Source organism: Budorcas taxicolor, chromosome 15 (genome assembly GCF_023091745.1).
Source record: "Budorcas taxicolor isolate Tak-1 chromosome 15, Takin1.1, whole genome shotgun sequence".
Taxonomy (NCBI): domain Eukaryota; kingdom Metazoa; phylum Chordata; class Mammalia; order Artiodactyla; family Bovidae; genus Budorcas; species Budorcas taxicolor.
The window spans coordinates 9,582,655-9,600,859 of NC_068924.1; positions in this window are offsets into that span (position 1 = coordinate 9,582,655).

Consider the following 18,205-nt stretch of genomic DNA (forward strand, 5'->3'; position numbering starts at 1 on the left):
TCTTTACTGTCTAAGTCATCAGGGAAGCACACCTGGCATTATTCAATTTATAAGTGTTTTCTGACTACCTGAATCTTTACATTTGCTTATACACAGTCAAATGCCTTTCATATACCACCTAGCTCTGACCCCATTGCGGCTAATGTGGGTTCACATCTATTTTCTGGCTCATGTTCTCAGATACCTAAGAGCAAGACAGTCCTCATCATTCTTCCTTATTTTAAGCCAAACATATGCTCATTTTGGAATATCTTGTTATAGACAAAGTCCTTACTGAGTGAACAAAATCTGACCTATGATTAGGGCTGAAGTGATATAAAATTATGTTACAATTTTGCAAACACAATATTTACTCCTGTTGATGAAAATTATTAGATCATATCTTTGCTTTTCAGTTGTCTTGATTATTAGAGGCACAATTTAAATGAGCTTTGGTAAAAGGCCTTTACAATCAAGCTATACAAAATTTATGAATTATATGTAAGTCAATCCTTTTTGATACAAACTTTCTTCTTTGAAGATGTACACATTAACTTGAAGCAAGATGCTTTATATCATATGCAGGGTCTGTTTTATGTGGTAAATTAAATTCACATAAGCAAGACGAATCCCCATAAAATACTCAATAAATCATGTTGTCCTCTCACTCAATAGGTGAGAATTTTCCTGCGGTTTCAGTGTTAACACCTTCTTAGCACATTTTCAGCTGTCTATAGAAATCTTCAGTGTAGAATAAATTAGTGGACGGATGTGTTGATATCAGAATGTAAAGATTCAAATAGAAAATGGATTAATAAGACTGCTTTTATACCCACAGAAATGAAGATCTGTGTCAAACTACAAATAATTCAAGCTAAAATGGGTCACAATGATTTACATATTTCAAGTTAATTTGCTTTTACTCCTAAATCATGACCTACATTTATGAAATTATTTTGCTAGTGTGATCTAGATGTTAATTTTTAAACCTTATTTGGTTCACATTCAATGTCTATTCTTTGAGCTTAGTATCCCAGGAAAACAACAACAGCATGCTTGATCTTGGATAGCATGATGGTGTCTGAGAGAAAGTCTAACTGGGCTATGGAAAGTTAGGTGAAATATGATTCCAAATAGTTCTGGTGTTCCAGCTCTTTTATCTTTTCCTTCTGTCCTACTCTCTTTCTAATAAACCCAATCCCTTATATCCTGCCTATGTATAGAATGACTACAATCATTCAAATCTTATTTTCTTCTCTTCTTAATAGCAGATTTAAAAATCACATCTTCATTCTTCTGATTGCTTTTTGCCATTTAATTGTTTAAGGTCTTGGAACAAAACCTTAATTTCTCCGAATTCCTTTGGGTTTTTTTTTGCCATTTATCACACAAGATTTCTTTGAGAATAACAATAATTATTGAATCATTCTAATTGCTGCAGAGTCTTCTCAGAACGTTACTGATACCAGTTAAACGATCCTAAGTAGAAAGGCCAGATAATTTGTCAGTATCATAAAATTTCAAGACGGACAGACTGAGTAGAGCCCATTTCACCAGCTTCCAGGATATTTCATATTTCCTTTTGCTGAATGAGAAGAAAGTATGTTATAATAGAAAATATTAAGCATCATGTGGAGGAAAAACAAATTCCCTGAAACTAATGCATACTATTTAACTTTCTATAGTTATCTGTATTGGATATCCTACATCATCTTTATTTAATGTCCACAAAAATAAATAAGTCATATATAAGTAATCATTCTGATCTTTACCATATAAAAAATCTAAGGCTTGTGTAGTGTTTTTAGTTTACTTCAGGTTAAAGAGCAAGTATAGGGCAGGGTCATTTTTAAAAATAATATATGTTGCCTTTAATTCAGAGATGTCATAGTTTTTTGTTTTGTTTTTTTTTTTCTCTCAAGCCTCATCATTCCATTGTAATTTTTGAGGAAGCAAATGATACATGTATTTGGTTTTGCTTTTGTCTATTTAGCTTATATAAAATGGTTACTCAAACCTTACTGGAACAAATTTTCTCTACTGTATTTTCCGATACTTCATTTCAGATGATGCAGATCTGATCATAGTCAAATAATGAGTTGATAGACTGTTGGAATTTCTCTCTTGACTGAAAGGCAGTGGGAGGCAACAAAACAGCCATCTGTTGCGATGTCTTCAGAAACAGTGGTTTAGGAGATAAAAAGTCTGAGAGAATTTTGCAACAAGTTATATCTCTCAAGAGTAAATAGGGTTAAAACAATGTTTCAGACAAAGATAAGAAGCTAAAAGAAAATTGTTCTTATTCATTTTTCAGGGTTTTGAGACTAGTTAGATAACTAAAGGTACTGGAATACTAAATGAACAACTAAGATTATGGTCAATTTTATAACAAAGTATCATGAAGAATAGAGTGTAACTGCCCTAAAATTTGGTGGTTCTTAGTGGTAAAGAACCCACCTGCCAATGAAGGAGATTTAAGAGATACAGTTAGATTTCTGTGCTGGGAAGATCGCCTGGAGGAGGGCATGGCAACCCACTGTAGTATTCTTATCTGGAAAATCACACAGACAGAGGAGCTGATAGGCTACAGTCCTTAGGGTCAGAAAGAGTTGGACATGACTGAAGCGACTTAGCATGCATGCATGCCCTAAATTACAAAGCTATTGATTTCAAGAGTTAGAGTTTTTAAAACAGCCTATATTTCAAGAACTACCAAAAATAAATTTAACTTTAGGTCATTTTTATACATTTGGAAAATATCAAAGTAAGAATATTTTGTTTTGAATAAAAAGAATAATAAAGGGACATATTTGAGAATGGTAGTGTGATGAGCTCTTTGAAGTCTCTCCCCAGTGAAACAGTGAAAACTAGTGAAAATAATTTTTAAAATTCTTTTTCAAGTCTCTGGAAACTGTCCTAAGGGTACACAGCAAATGAACACACAGATTTCCTTATTCAAGGAAATATACTATATCTATGTTACAGCTGCCAGAGTCCATGGTTCTAGAGCCATGACTTACTCCTTCATTCAGTGCCTCCTATTCATAACTACCCTCTCCACACACACGCCTGCTGTAATGTGATGAAGAGGGCCACTCTGATAATCGTGTCCAAGAGGATGGGGATCCCTAATTGAAGGCTAAGTTATCTCCGTCCACAACTCCTTTTCTTTTCTCTCTCTCTCTCTCTCTCTCTTTTTTAATATAACTTTATTTCAGTTGGAGGCTACTTACTTTACAATATTGTATTGGTATCGCCATACATCACAACTTATTTTATAGTGTCAACACAATGCTGAAATCAAGCTCTTAAACTGACACTATAATAAAGTGTGTGTGTGTGTGTGTGTGTGTGTGTGTGTGTAAATACATACATACACACATAAATATATGGATTTCCCTGGTGAATCAGAAATTAAAGAATTCGCCTGCAATGCAGAAGACCTGGGTTCAATCGCTGGGTTGGGAAGATCCCCTGGAGGAGGGCATGGCAACCCATTCCAGTATACTGCCTGGTGAATCCCCATGGACAAGGAAGCCTGGAAAGCTGTAGTCCATGGAGTTGCAAAGAGTCGGACACAACTGACTAAGTACATACACACTCACACACATATATAAATGTATATATATGAATATAAATATATATATAGATACACACACACATATCCTTCCTAAAGACAGATACAAAGTTCTTTGAAAAAAAATAATGAACAAAATTAATAAAGCAAACCTGGCAACATATTAAAAAAATATAATATATTATGACACAGCAGGACATATAAAACTCTAGGGTATTGTGGCATAATAAAAATGCAAGTTAGATGAATTTCCTACTTAAAACCAATCAAACAAATAAAGCATATTAGAATAAAATAGGTGGTGAATATAAGTGCACAAAACAAGTACTACATCTTGAGATATTTCTGGGCTTTAGTGTGTAGCGAAGTAGAGGCCAAACAAGAAACAACAATCTTGATAAACAGAGATGTTACACCTTATAGGTTAGGGATGCCATACCAATAATATAGTGACTGGTGGAGCAGTCGTGAATCAAGGGAAGTTGTGTATAGAGTACTTTATATATTTGTATGGAAATACTTCTCCTATCCTTGATCAGATTTTAGACTGCAAAAGGAACAGAGCAAAAAATATGGAAATTCTCAAAGGCATCAGCTTCTGAAGAATGAAGAAGGGGATCTCTCAACAAATAGAAGACACTAGTCTTCTGGCTAAGACAGGATTGTAGTGGACATCCCATTCTGTCCATCAGAACCCCACAAGGCCATGCACCTGGAGTAAGCACCATGACACAAGAATAAGAACTATGCACTCAGACTAAGGAAAAAGCACGAATACAGACCCTTTTATCAAAGCAATATCTAGGGCTTTTCAGAGTAAAGGTGCCTATCGGGATCTCAATGTATCAAAATATCCATCATAGAAAACACAATCAAACAGTGAAAGTGTGCACCCCACACACTGGGTAAATGACTAAATAAAACAAATTTAACATATAGAACAGAACCACCATAGATGTGGAAGAAACCTGTCAAAACTTTCTCTAAGCCAATGCAGTGAAGGCAACAAAGGACTAGAATGACCCATCAGTGAACTCTGGATGTCATAGGCCAAAAATCCACCATATGTCACACATGGAAACTCCCCTGTCCCAAATTTCATGCTATCCATGAAAACACCAGATAGACAGTTATGCCTGCACAGACTCTTGAATCATTCCTTTACCATTTCACCAATCATTCCTTAGCCCTGACCCCATCTGACTCCTACAATAAATATCCTGCTCAAAAGCCAATGAAGAAACAGATCTGAGCTTTGCCTTCTGTTTCCATGCTTGACTGCCTTGCAGTAAATTCTTTTCTCTCTGCATAAGACCATCACCTCGATATTTGGTCTCTCCACTGCCCAGTGGAGAATGAGCTCACTTGCTGGGTTACAAAAGCAACAACAAAGAGAAAAAAAAAAATGATGCATAAAATAAAATAGATGATATACACAGACCCACAAATAATCCATATATTAGAGTTAGCAAAAATAATTTCAAAAAACTATGATTTATATTAAATAAAAAGAAAATATGAAGAACAGACGAAAAGATGAAGTACTTAACAGATAATTATACTATATAAAAATTTAAGTTTATATTTTAGAGTGGTAACATGCAATATCAAGAATTACTAACTCATTCACTGGACTTAATAGCAGATGCAGCAAAGCAAAAAATAATATTAATAAACTTGAAGATAAGCCAACATAAAATATGCATACTTAATCTGGGAAAGATTGGCATCTGGTCCCATAACTTCATGGCAAATAGATGGGGAAACAATGGAAACAGTGACAAACTTTATTTTGGGGGGCTCCAAAATCACTGTAGATGGTGACTGCAGCCATGAAATTAAAAGACACTTACTCCTTGGAAGAAAAGGTATGACCAAACTAGACAGAATATTAAAAAGCAGAGACATTACTTTGTCAACAAACATCGATCTAGTCGAAGCTACAGTTTTTCAGGTAGTCATGTATGGATATGAGAGTTGGACTATAAAGAAAGCTGAATGCTGAAGAATTGAGGCTTTTGAACTTTGGTATTGGAGAAGACTCTTGAGAGTCCCTCAGATTACAAGGAGATCCAACCAGTCCATCCTGAAGGAGATCAGTCCTGAATATTCATTAGAAGGACTGATACTGAAGTGCAAGCTCCAATACTTTGGCCACCTGATGTGAAGAACTGATTCATTTGAAAATACCCTGATGCTAGGAAAGATTGAAGGCTGGAGGGGACCACAGAGGATGGTTGGATGGCATCACTGACTCAATGGATATGAGTTTGAGCAAACTCCAGGAGTTAGTGATGGACACGGAGGCCTGGCATGCTATAGTCTGTGGGGTCACAGAGTCTGATGCGACTGAGCGACTGAAGTGAACTGAATCTGAGAAAGAATAATAAGAATGAGAGAAATAGAGCATGAATGATACCATGTAATCACATGGGCAAAAGTCTTAACATAAACGTAATTAGAATTCCAGAAAGAGAGCAGAGTGATTGGCACAAAAGCAAAATTTGAGGAAACAATAAACAAACTTTTTTTTTTAAGGCTTGTACACATATTTATTTTCTCCTTGGACACCTGTACATTTGTGTTATTGTTTCACTTCCTTCTCAGTTTTTTAATATTTTCTTTTCATTTGTAAAAGCTCTATATTTTATTATTATCAATTTCAGAATATCCTCAGAAGTCAACTCTAAAACATTAATAAGCCTGTATATTTTCTTATAAATGTATAAAGATTCTCAATTTTTCATACAGTAAGCCCAAACTCAATATGGTTTGTGAATACTTCCATAAATATCCCTAAATAAGTCACTCACTTCTTATCTTTTAAAAGGAAAGTACTATCTTGTCAACAATGCACATTATTTCAAGGCAAATAGATGAGAAAAAATGGAAACTGTGAAAAGTTTATTGTCTTGGCTCCAAAATCACTGAGGATGGTGACTGCAGCCATGAGATTAAAAGATGCTTGCTCCTTGGATAAGGAGCTATGACAAACCTTGACAGCATATTAAAAAGCAGAGACATCACTTAGCCAACAAAGGTCCACACAGTCAAAGCTATGGTTTTCCAAAAGTCATGTATGTATGAGAGAATTAAACCACAAAGAAGGCTTGGAACCAAAGAACTGATACTTTCAAACTGGTTCTGGGGAAGAATTTGAGAGACCTTTACCCAGCAAGGTGATCAAATCAATCAATCCTAAAGGAGATAAGTCCAGAATATAATAAATGATGCTGACGCTGAAGCTCCAATACTTTGGCCACCTGATGGGAAGAGCTGACTCATTGGAAAATACCCTTATGATGTGAAAGACTGAGGACAACACAAGAGAAGACTCTACACATGGACATCACCAGATGGCCAATACTGAAATCAGATTGATGATATTCTTTGCAGCTAAAAATAGGGAAGCTCTATACAATCAGCAAAAGCAAGACCGGGAGCTGACTGTGGCTCAGATCTTGAACTCCTTATTGCATAATTCAGACTTAAATTAAAGAAAGTAGGCCAGAAAGAAAAAACACCAATACAGTATACTAACGCATATATATGGAATTTAGCAAGATAGTAATGATAACCCTGTATGCGAGACAGCAAAAGAGACACAGATGCATCGAACAGTCTTTTGGACTCTGTGGGAGAGGGAGAGGGTGGGATGATTTGGGAGAATGGCATTGAAAAATGTATAATATCATGTAAGAAATGAATCGCCAGTCTAGGTTCGATGCAGGATACAGGATACTTGGGGCTGGTGCACTGGGATGACCCAGAGGGATGGTATGGGGAGGGAGGTGGGAGAGGGGTTCAGGATTGGGAACACGTGTACACTCATGGCATATTCATGTTGATGTATGGCAAAACCAATACAATATTGTAAAGTAAAAATATAATAATAATAATAAAATAAAGTAGGGAAAACCACTAGACCATTCAGTTATGACCTAAATCAACTCCTTAATGATTATAAAGTGGAAGTGACAAATAGATTAAAGGGATTAGATCTTATAGACAGAGTGCCTGAAGAACTATGGATGGAGGTTGGTGGCATTGTACAAGAGGCAGTGATCACTGAACATCCCCAAGAAAAAGAAATGCAAAAAGGCAAAATGGTTGTCTGAGGAGGTCTTACAAATAGCTGAGAAAAGAAGACAAGGTAAAGGCAAAGGAGAAAAGGAAAGATATACCCATCTGAATGCAGAGTTCCGAAGAATAGCACGGAGAAATAAGAAAGCCTTTCTCAGAGATCAATGCAAGAAATACAGGAAAATCATAGTCTGGGAAAGATGAGAGATCTCTTCAGGAAAATTAGAGATACCAAGGGAACATTTCATGAAAATGTGGGCACAATAAAGGACAGAAATGGTATGGACATAACAGAAGATATTAAGAAGAGGTGGCAAGAATACACAGAAGAACTATACCAAAAAAAAAAAAAAAATCTTTATGACCCAGATAGTCATGATGGTGTGATCACTCACCTAGAGCCAAACATCCTGGAATGCAAAGTCAAGTGGGCCTTAGGAAGCTTCAGTATCAACAAAGTCAGTGGAGGCAACGAAATCCCAGTTGAACTATTTAAAATGCTAAAAGATGATGCTGTTAAAGTGCTACATGCAAAATGCCACATCTGGGAAACAGCAGTGGACACAGGACTGGAAAAGGTCAGTTTTCATTCCAATCCCAAAGAAGGGCAATGCCCAAGAATGTTCAAACTACCACACAATTGCACTCCTCTCAAATGCCAGCAAAGTATGCTCAAAATTCTCCAAGCCAGGCTTCAACAATACGTGAACCATGAACTTCCAGATATTTAAGCTGGATTTAGAAAAGGCAGAGGAACCAGAGACCATATTGCCAACATCCACTGGATCATCAAAAAGCAAGAAAGTTCCAGAAAAACATTGACTTCTGCTTTATTCACTACCCCAAAGCCTTTGACTGTGTGGATAACAGCAAATTGGAAAATTCTTAAAGGGATGGGACTACCAAACCATCTTACCTATCTCCTGAGAAAACTATATGCAGGATAAGAAGCAACGGTTAGAACCAAGTATGGAACAACAGACTGTTTCCTAATAAGGAAAGGAGTACGTCAACACTGCACATTGTCACCCTGCTTATTTAACTCATATGCAGAATATATCATGTGAAATGCCAGGCTAAATGAAGCACAAGCTGGAATCAAGATTGCCGGGAGAAATATCAATAATCTCAGATATGCAGATGACACCACCCTCATGGCATAAAGTGAAGAGGAACTAAAGAGTCCCTTGATGGAAGTGAAAGAGCAGAGTGAAAAAGTTAGCTTAAATCTCAACATTCAGAAAATGAAGATCATGGTATCCAGTCCCATCACTGCATGGCAAATAAATGGGGAAATAATGGAAACAGTGACAGACTTTTTTTTTTTTTTTTTTCTTTTGGTCTACAGAATCACTGCAGATGGTGACTGCAGCCATGAAATTAAAAGACACTTGCTCCTTGGAAGAAAAGCTATGACCAACGTAGACAGCATATAGAAAAGCTGAGACATTACTTTGCCACCAAACATCCATCCAGTCAAAGCTATGGTTTACCAGTAGTCATGTATGGATGTGAAAGTTGGACTATAAAGAAAGCTGAGCAACAAGAATTGATGCTTCTCAACTGTGGTGTTGGAAAAGACCCTTGAGAGTCCTTTGGACTGTAAGGATATCCAACCAGTCAATCCTACAGGAAATCAGTCCTGAATATTCAGTGGAAAGACTGATGCCAAAGCTGCAATTCTAAACTTTGCCCACCTCATACAAAAAACTGACTCATCAGAAAAGACCCTGATGCTGGAAGATTGAAGTCAGGAGGATAAGGAGATAACAGAGGATGAAATGGTTGGATGGCATCACTGACTCAATGGGCATGAGTTTGAGCAAGCTTTGGGAGCTGGTGATGGAGAGGGAAGCCTGGCATGCTGCAGTACATGGGTGTGCAAAAAATTGGACATGACTGAGTTACTGAACTGAGGAGGAGAAGGATGCAACAGAGGATTAAATATTTGGATGGCATCATTGAGTCAGTGGACATGAGTTGAGCAAACTCTTGGTGATAGTGAAGGACATGAAAGCCTGGCCTGCCAATGCAGGAGATGTGGTTTAAATCCCTGGGTCTGGAAGATGCCCTGGTGGAGGAAATGGCAACCCATCCCAGTATTCATGCCTTGAGAATTCCATGGACGGAGGATCCTGGCAGGCTACAGTCCATTGTGTCACAAAGAGTAGGACACATCTGAGTGACAGAACAATAACAACAACTATACATATAACAAATGTGACATAAATTTTGTTCATTAGTTTGTTTTTTCTACTGTGAGTTCTTCAGCAACTATTTGTAGTTTTCCTGTAATATTTCTTGGATGAATAGAAGAATAAAGGAAATATATAATAAAATAGAGTAAGAAGTTATGTTTTACAGTTGGCACTAAGAGGAAACAGAAGCAAAGGGTACAGATTATGGTTTGGATATTCTCCATTATCCTGACAGTAAATTAGCTTTTCATTTGGATGTTACTTTCTTTCAGAAGAGTTTGATGCATTTTAAGTTGATGCAGTAGTGCATGTTATTAAAGCCAGGAATCATAAATTATTCCTTAAATCACTGAGTCTTGGGAAAATAGAAATTCAATGAATCACATACCATTTGAACACTGATTTAGCTTCTGCACAACCTTATGCTGGGTTGGCTACACAACCTTCTGGCTCCAGCAGGTCTGCATACTTTCTAATTTGCTTGAAAACTGCGTGAAAATATTCCCATGGCCCTCTTGTAAAATATGACAGCCTGACATTTCCTTTAATTACAAGACCTGATCTGTTTAATAGCACAAACTTGGCCTCCAACTTGACAGGCCTCCCTTCAAAAATCGATGGTTAGACTCTAGGGCACCAGCTTGGTCATCAAGATCAATATCAGAAAAAAATATAGCTTGTCAGGACCTCTCAGCCTTTCATTGATTCAGATGGACAGCAGCTCACAGATTGAATAATAATATTAGAGCTCTGATCCAACAAACAGAAGCCTCTTACACTAATTTCAGTATAGGCAGATGAATCTGTGATAAATGATAGAAGCATAATATAATTATCCAGTACTATAGCTAGATAAAGCTGAATATTTTCAGAGAAAAAACATATATATACATATATACATACATACATATATATATATATATATAGAGAGAGAGAGAGAGAGAATACATTTCTTTAGATTTTTTCATTAAGTGAACAAAATAACAAAAGTCTCATTAGAAATAAAACAACAACAACAACAAAAAAAACTAAAGAGTCATCTTGGAATTTCCAAGTAGTCAAAGGGAAATTAACATGTAAACAAAAGAAAAAAGTTTAAAAAAAATTTGTTATTTTCACTTCAACAACTTTTATTTAAATGAAAATGTGCTAAAGTTTTAGAAAGGATATTTAACTAGAAGTCAGTTTTTTTTGTAGTTCTAGTGCTGGATAATTATATTGTTACATAAATCATTTAAATTATATAGACTTTGATCTCCTACTCTGTCACAGGAAGGACTAGGAAGATATTATGTAAGTACTATTTTAAAACTCAGGGACCAGAAAAAAAAATATAATAGTTTAAGTTATCTTTATATTTCACTAGTAATTGAAATAAGTCTGTATAGTTGTTTTATTTTCATTTCTAATTTGAGTGCTAATAGAAAGTTTGAATGCAGGTCACAGCAATGGGGAAAGAGAAATTAAAATCACACTCATAAGGATATTACATTTTACTACAAGGAAGTACAAAAAATTGAGAAAAAAGTGTTTGTAATTTTTAATACTTTCAAATTTTAAGGATTTTGTACTAAACATTACACTTATAAATATTTAAGTTTGTAAGTTCTATGTTATGTGTATTTTGCCACAATTAAAACTTTTTTAATATGCAAAAGTTTTTTTAAGGTTTTTGTTTATTTTATACTAAAGGATAGAGGAGTGCATATAAACTATTCATAGTGTAGAAGAATAATGAAACCCAGCAGGGCCCTTTAGTGCCCTCTCAGGCATAAAAACCTTTCTATGTCCCCTTTTCTTCTTTATAGTAGGAAAAAACTCAGCTTTCTAGACCTAATCTGAGTTCCAAAGGTCAGATTCAAACAGTTACTATTCAGGAGAGTGAGGGAATGCAGAAAGAAACAATAGTGCACCCATGGGGCCTGGTCTTGTTCCTTCTGCCGTAGGCAGAGAAGGGGAGCACAGCTTGATGTGAATCTCTGAGTTATACCAGAACCAAGGCTCCCATCCAGGTGGAGGATGGTAACTTCTAGCTGAGCACAAGCAGTGAACCCTATGCTGGTTGAAAGCAGAAGGGTGGTAATTGAGACTCTACTAACAATGCTGTTAGCTCACAACCAACCATTCAAAGGAGGTATACCCACCCTACAGCCCTCCCCACAAATTTTGCCTATAAAAATTTCTTCCTGAAACCCATCAGAGAGTTCGGGCTTTTGAAGCATGAACTATCCGTTCTCTTTGCTTGGCCCTGCAATAAATAAACCTGTCTCTGTCTAAACTTTGACATTTGAGATTATTTGACCTCAGGACGAGTTGGGCACAGGAACTTGGGTTCAACAACAATAACATGGAAACATTTTTATATTTCTAATTACTACACTAACAATGATATTTATGGTAGTTACTTCATTTTCTTTACTTCATTTAAATATCTCATATATACAGGTTTATCTTATATTCACAAACTTCCTATATTTACCTGCTTTTTATATCCACTACCTCACTTGTATGGATGCACAACAACTATAAAAGCTATTACTTTATATATAAGAAAACTGAAACTATTATTTAATGAGTAAATCACTCAGTGTCCAGAGGTAACAGTCACCATAGCTTGGATTTAAAATCATTTATCAGATAGTTAAATTCAACTTTTCTACTGTGATCCAAAGCTCAAAATCATGCTGTTTATTTTTAAAACTTAAGGTATAGTTTTTCCCTATAACTTAAGTTACATAGTTTCCTAGAAAAAATGCGGTTGCTTTGGATAAAATTTCAACATTTAAAAATGGTATGAGCTTTCAGGTATTTTAAAACAACTCTTCTATCAAAGATAAAACCATTTCAAGCAAACAATAATCCTTTTCTATTTAGAAAACTAAAATGGTAATGCTGACTACTACAAACATTGCTATGAATTTTAAACTTACCACTTCATTTTACAGAAAGGAAAATGCTTTTCTCAGTTGTTTGGAAGGCTATATATGTAGAAATAAACGTAGCTCATTTTTATTAAATCACCAATGAAAACTTGGCCTAGAATTATTTCCCTGTTTACATAAATTTTAGGCATCCAAAACCAAGAAAAGTTCAGATCAGTTCAGTTCAGTCACTCAGTCGTGTCCGACTCTGTGACCCCATGAATCTCAGCATGCCAGGCCTCCCTGTCCATCACCAATACCTGGAGTTCACTCAGACTCGCGTCTATTGAGTCAGTGATGACATCCAGCAATCTCACCCTCTGTTGTCCCCTTCTCCTCCTGCCCCCAATCCCTCCCAGCATCAGAGTATTTTCCAATGAGTCAACTCTTTGCATGAGGTGGCCAAAGTACTGGAGTTTCAGCTTCAGCATCATTCCTTCCAAAGAAATCCCAGGGTTGATATCCTTCAGAATGGACTGGTTGGATCTCCTTGCAGTCCAAGGGACTCTCAAGAGTCTTCTCCAACACCACAATTCAAAAGCATCAATTCTTCTGTGCTCAGAGAGATGGGAATACCAGACCACCTGACCTGCCTCTTGAGAAATCTGTATGCAGGTCAGGAAGCAACACTTAGAACTGGACATGGAACAACAGACTGGTTCCAAATAGGGAAAGGAGTACATCAAGGCTGTATATTGTCACCCTGCTTATTTAACTTCTATGCAGAGTACATCATGAGAAACACTGGGATGGAAGAAGCACAAGCTGGAATCAAGATTGCAGGGAGAAATATCAATAACCTCAGATATGCAGATGACATCACCTTTATGCAGAAAGTGAAGAGGAGCTAAAAAGCCTCTGGATGAAAGTGAAAAGGAGAGTGAAAAAGTTGGCTTAAAGCTCAACATTCAAAAAATGAAGATCTTGGCATCTGGTCCTATCACTTCATGGCAAATAGATGGGGAAACAGTGGAAACAGTGTCAGACTTTATTTTGGGGGCCTCCAAAATTACTGCAGATGGTGACTGCAGCCATGAAGTTAAAAGATGCTTACTCCTTGGAAGAAAAGTTATGACCAACCTAGATAGCATATTCAAAAGCAGAGACATTACTTTGCTGACTAAGTTACGAAGTCACAAATTATTTTAGTTTCATTTAATTAGAACTTCAGTCCAGTTCAGTTCAGTCACTCAGTCGTGTCCGACTCTTTGTGACCCCATGAATCGCAGCATGCCAGGCCTCCTTGTCCATCACCAACTCCCGGAGTTCACTCAGACTCACGTCCGTCGAGTCAGTGATGCCATCCAGCCATCTCATCCTTTGTCATCCCCTTCTCCTCCTGCCCCCAATCCCTCCATACTGCCAACTTTTGCTGTGTGTGAAAGTCTACCCGATGTTATTGAGTGTCTCCTATGTTAGGAAATCATATGAGAAATAGAGACTACCTGCTTTCTTAGAATACTTTAAACTGTGCTGAGAAATGTATTTACATATTCATCTATTTTTATTTCATAATTCATTCTGAGAGACAAAGCCTTGTTAAGGCAGTGTTCTGGTCCCATGTTTCATTTTGTTTTTGTCTGAAGGTAACAGTTTCATTTCTACTAGAGTCAAGTACTTCTTTCATTCTGAAATGGTTATGGCTGAAATCATCTCTTGAAGCAAACCCCAGAACTATTTTTAAAACTGACTTTACTTTAGGGTTATTGGCTAGACATGGGAAAATAAAATAATATCTAAAACATTATTAATGTATCAGTGGGCTAATGGATAAATCGATTAGCAATCATTTGCGAGCATAACGTTTTCTATCTTTTCCTTACCAAGACCACAGAGTAGTATTTAAATTATTTTCAGAATAGAGGATTTTTTGTGTGTGGGGGGGGGGGAGTTTGAAATTTGTTCTAAACTGTTTATTTAAAGATATGTGAACCTCTTTGTACTCTCAACTGGTAAAGTAGGCAAACTGAGTTATACAGGAATCATTTTAATCAGAGTCCTTTCCTTGTACAAAATGTACTTTGCAAATAAGGCTTTTTGATGGAAGAGCTGGAGGTAACAAGAGGTAACTGTAATACTGGACTCTTCAAGATAGACTTCATCTGGGAAGATCAATTCATAGAACTCTTGATAAAATCATTAGATTATTGGGGGTAGGGCAAACAGTGAGAGAGGTCCTGGGTGAAGAAAATTCAGGGAATTCAAACTTAATTTCTATCACAAACTTCTTAGGCTCAGTTTTGCTCTCTTTATGCCTTATCTCAGATCAAGACACTTGATTTAGCTCTAAATCATTTTAGATGTTGTGATTTTCAAAGTATAAGTTACTTGGAGAAAGGAGACTTTATCTCTGTTGATATAGGCATTAAACTGAAAGAAGCATCTGGGCAAATAAGCTCTGAAGGTTGTGTTTAGAAGGACGGTTCTCTGTATTAAGCCACTTAAAGGTATGTGCAAATATCTGCTCATTAGTATGGTGTTATGAAAGAGCAAAGTTAGCTTTCAAAAAGGAAAATAATCAGATGGAGATGAGTTGATGTCCTAATCCTAGATATAGTCACCTTGTTATCTTTTTCAAAGATAACCAGTAGAAATTCTGATTCAGTCATTTTGGAGATGCTTTCCATTCCCAGAATGTTAACACTAGTACTGATGAGTACTTGCTCAAGCACTTTGAACACAGATTACTAGAAGGATGATAGCCCTGAAGTTTTCCAGTTAAAGAAAGTGGAGGGGACAGTTGGCATTTAGTACCATGCAACTGAACTAAAGAGATGGCACTTTGGGCCCGCATTTTCTATTCTTTCCCCCAGTTTTAACCTCAAGTATGATTTCCAATCTTTTGTAGGTCACAGTTCAGTTCAGTTCAGTTCAGTTGCTCAGTCGTGTCCGACTCTGCGACCCCATGCATCGCAGCACGCCAGGCCTCCCTGTCCATCACCAACTCCCGGAGTTCACTCAGACTCACATCCATCAAGTCAGTGATGCCATCCAGCCATCTCATCCTGGGTCGTCCCCTTCTGCTCCTGCCCCCAGTCTCTCCCAGCATCAGAGTCTTTTCCAATGAGTCAACTCTTCTCATGAGGTGGCCAAAGTACTGGAGTTTCAGCTTTAGCATCGTTCCTTCCAAAGAAATCCTAGAGCTGATTCCTCCAGAATGGATTGGTTGGATCTCCTTGCAGTCCAAGGGACTCTCAAGAGTCTTCTCCAACACCATAGTCCAAAAGCATCAATTCTTCGGCCCTCAGCCTTCTTCACAGTCCAACTCTCACATCCATACATGACCACAGGAAAAACCATAGCCTTGACTAGACGGACCTTAGTCGGCAAAGTGATGTCTCTGCTTTTCAATATGCTATCTAGGTTAGTCATAACTTTTCTTCCAAGGAGTAAGCGTCTTTTAATTTCATGGAGGTAGATACAATTATGTTGCTACACAATCATTTGTTCCAATTTGTATTAAAATGCTTTGAAGATAAATGTGTTTCAAATTTGTAATACTAATTGATATTTGTACAGTTGCCCACTCTTTAAAGTCATGTGTTCTAATTCTTAGTTTAGCATTTTATAACACTGTCTACTCAGGACATTTTATAAATGTGTATAAATGAATCTAGCACTTATAAAACTTATGAACATATCAGTTTATTTGAACATGCATATAAAGTATAACATTTAAAAATTTTATGATTAATTCTCTTCTAAAATCTTTCAGCATGAAAGACCATACAGACAGTAATATAAGGTCAATATGGTGCTGGTGAATAAGTAAATAATGCATAAAGTATATGGTTCTTGTTACTGCAAAAATTAGAATAATGAATAAATATTAAAATATTGTTTATGTAAATATTGTGTTTTATTGCTTAAGAGCTATAAAACACCCTAATAACTGTTATTTATGTAATTTAATACACATACACACATATAGTTATATTCAGTATATTGTATGTGTCTTTATTTTACATCTATGTATATGTGCATATAGGAATCTATAGGTTTCTGTCATCTGAAAGCATTCCTATGAAGTCTTTATAAGCCAAAAATGGCATACAGCAAGGATGAAATTATCTAAAGAAACATATTCCTAAGGGATGCATAAAGTAAATGGAGATAAATTATAGATGCTTATAAACACACTTCTGAGATGCTAAGTGTGGATCCTGGGGAAGAATCTTGATACTGATACTCTTGCTTCTTGAAGTGGATTCTCCTCTATAATGAATGAACACTATTTTTATTTTTTGTCCTTTTTTGTAAAAGCTAAAATTCTCTTGGCACTTGTCTCAGTTAGGTAAAACAATTACTAATGTAGAGACTTTGTAAAAGTGAAGTGATGTAAAGTGTACCTTCGAGAATCAGGGAATACTAGTATACAGTGTTACATACATATTTCAACAATTATAAATCAAATATAACTATATTATAAAAATATTAAACAAGATATTTGCATTTATTTGAATTATAATGGCATTCACAGGGAAATTCATTCTCAACTTCACAGCTATGAATATACCTATTTGAAAATCACAATGCACTCCAGGGTATCATTTCATATTGAGAACTTTCTAAAAACCAAAGAGAGTTTTCTTAACATTTTTGGTATATTTCTCAAACATAGGATTATTAAAGTTTTTAAAAAATTATTATTGAAATATATTTCACATAATATAATATCTATCAATTTTGGGGGGCTTCCCTGGTGGCTCAGATGTTAAAGCGCTTGCCTGCAAGGTGGGAGACCCGGATTCAATCCCTGGGTCGGGAAGATCCCCTGGAGAAGGAAATGGCAACCCACTCCAGTATTCTTGCCTGGAGAATCCCATGGACAGAGGGTCCTTGTAGGTTACAGTCCACAGGGTTGCAAAGAGTTGGACACGACTGAGCGACTTCACTTTAAAACGTACAGCAAGCCTCCTACATATGAACAAGTTCTATTCTGAAAGCACATTTGTAAGTCCAATTTTTTTCACCTAGGAACCAAATTAACATAATTGGCTATATAGTACTATACTGTAATAGGTTTATTATATTTTTTCACACAAATAATACATAGAAAACAAACAAAAAATGAAGAAAACATTTTCATTTTTACAATACAGGACCTTGAAAAGTACAATAGCACAGTACAACAGCTGGCACTTCTTAGTAGTATCAGCTACAACACCTCTGCTTTTATGATTCCTTCCAGACATTCCATGCTTTATATAAAGATACTATACTACTGTACACTACACAGTACTATCCAGGAAAGTACACAAAAGTAAAACCACTTATAGGGGACGCCTGCATATGGCAATGTGTGCTGGTCACGTAAATTACTTTATGTGACTGGACTTGTGAACACATGTTCACATCTTTGGAAGTTTGCAACTTGAAGGTTCATATGTAGGGGGTTTACTGTATAGTTCAGCCATTTGTAGTATATTCACTGAACTGTGCAACAG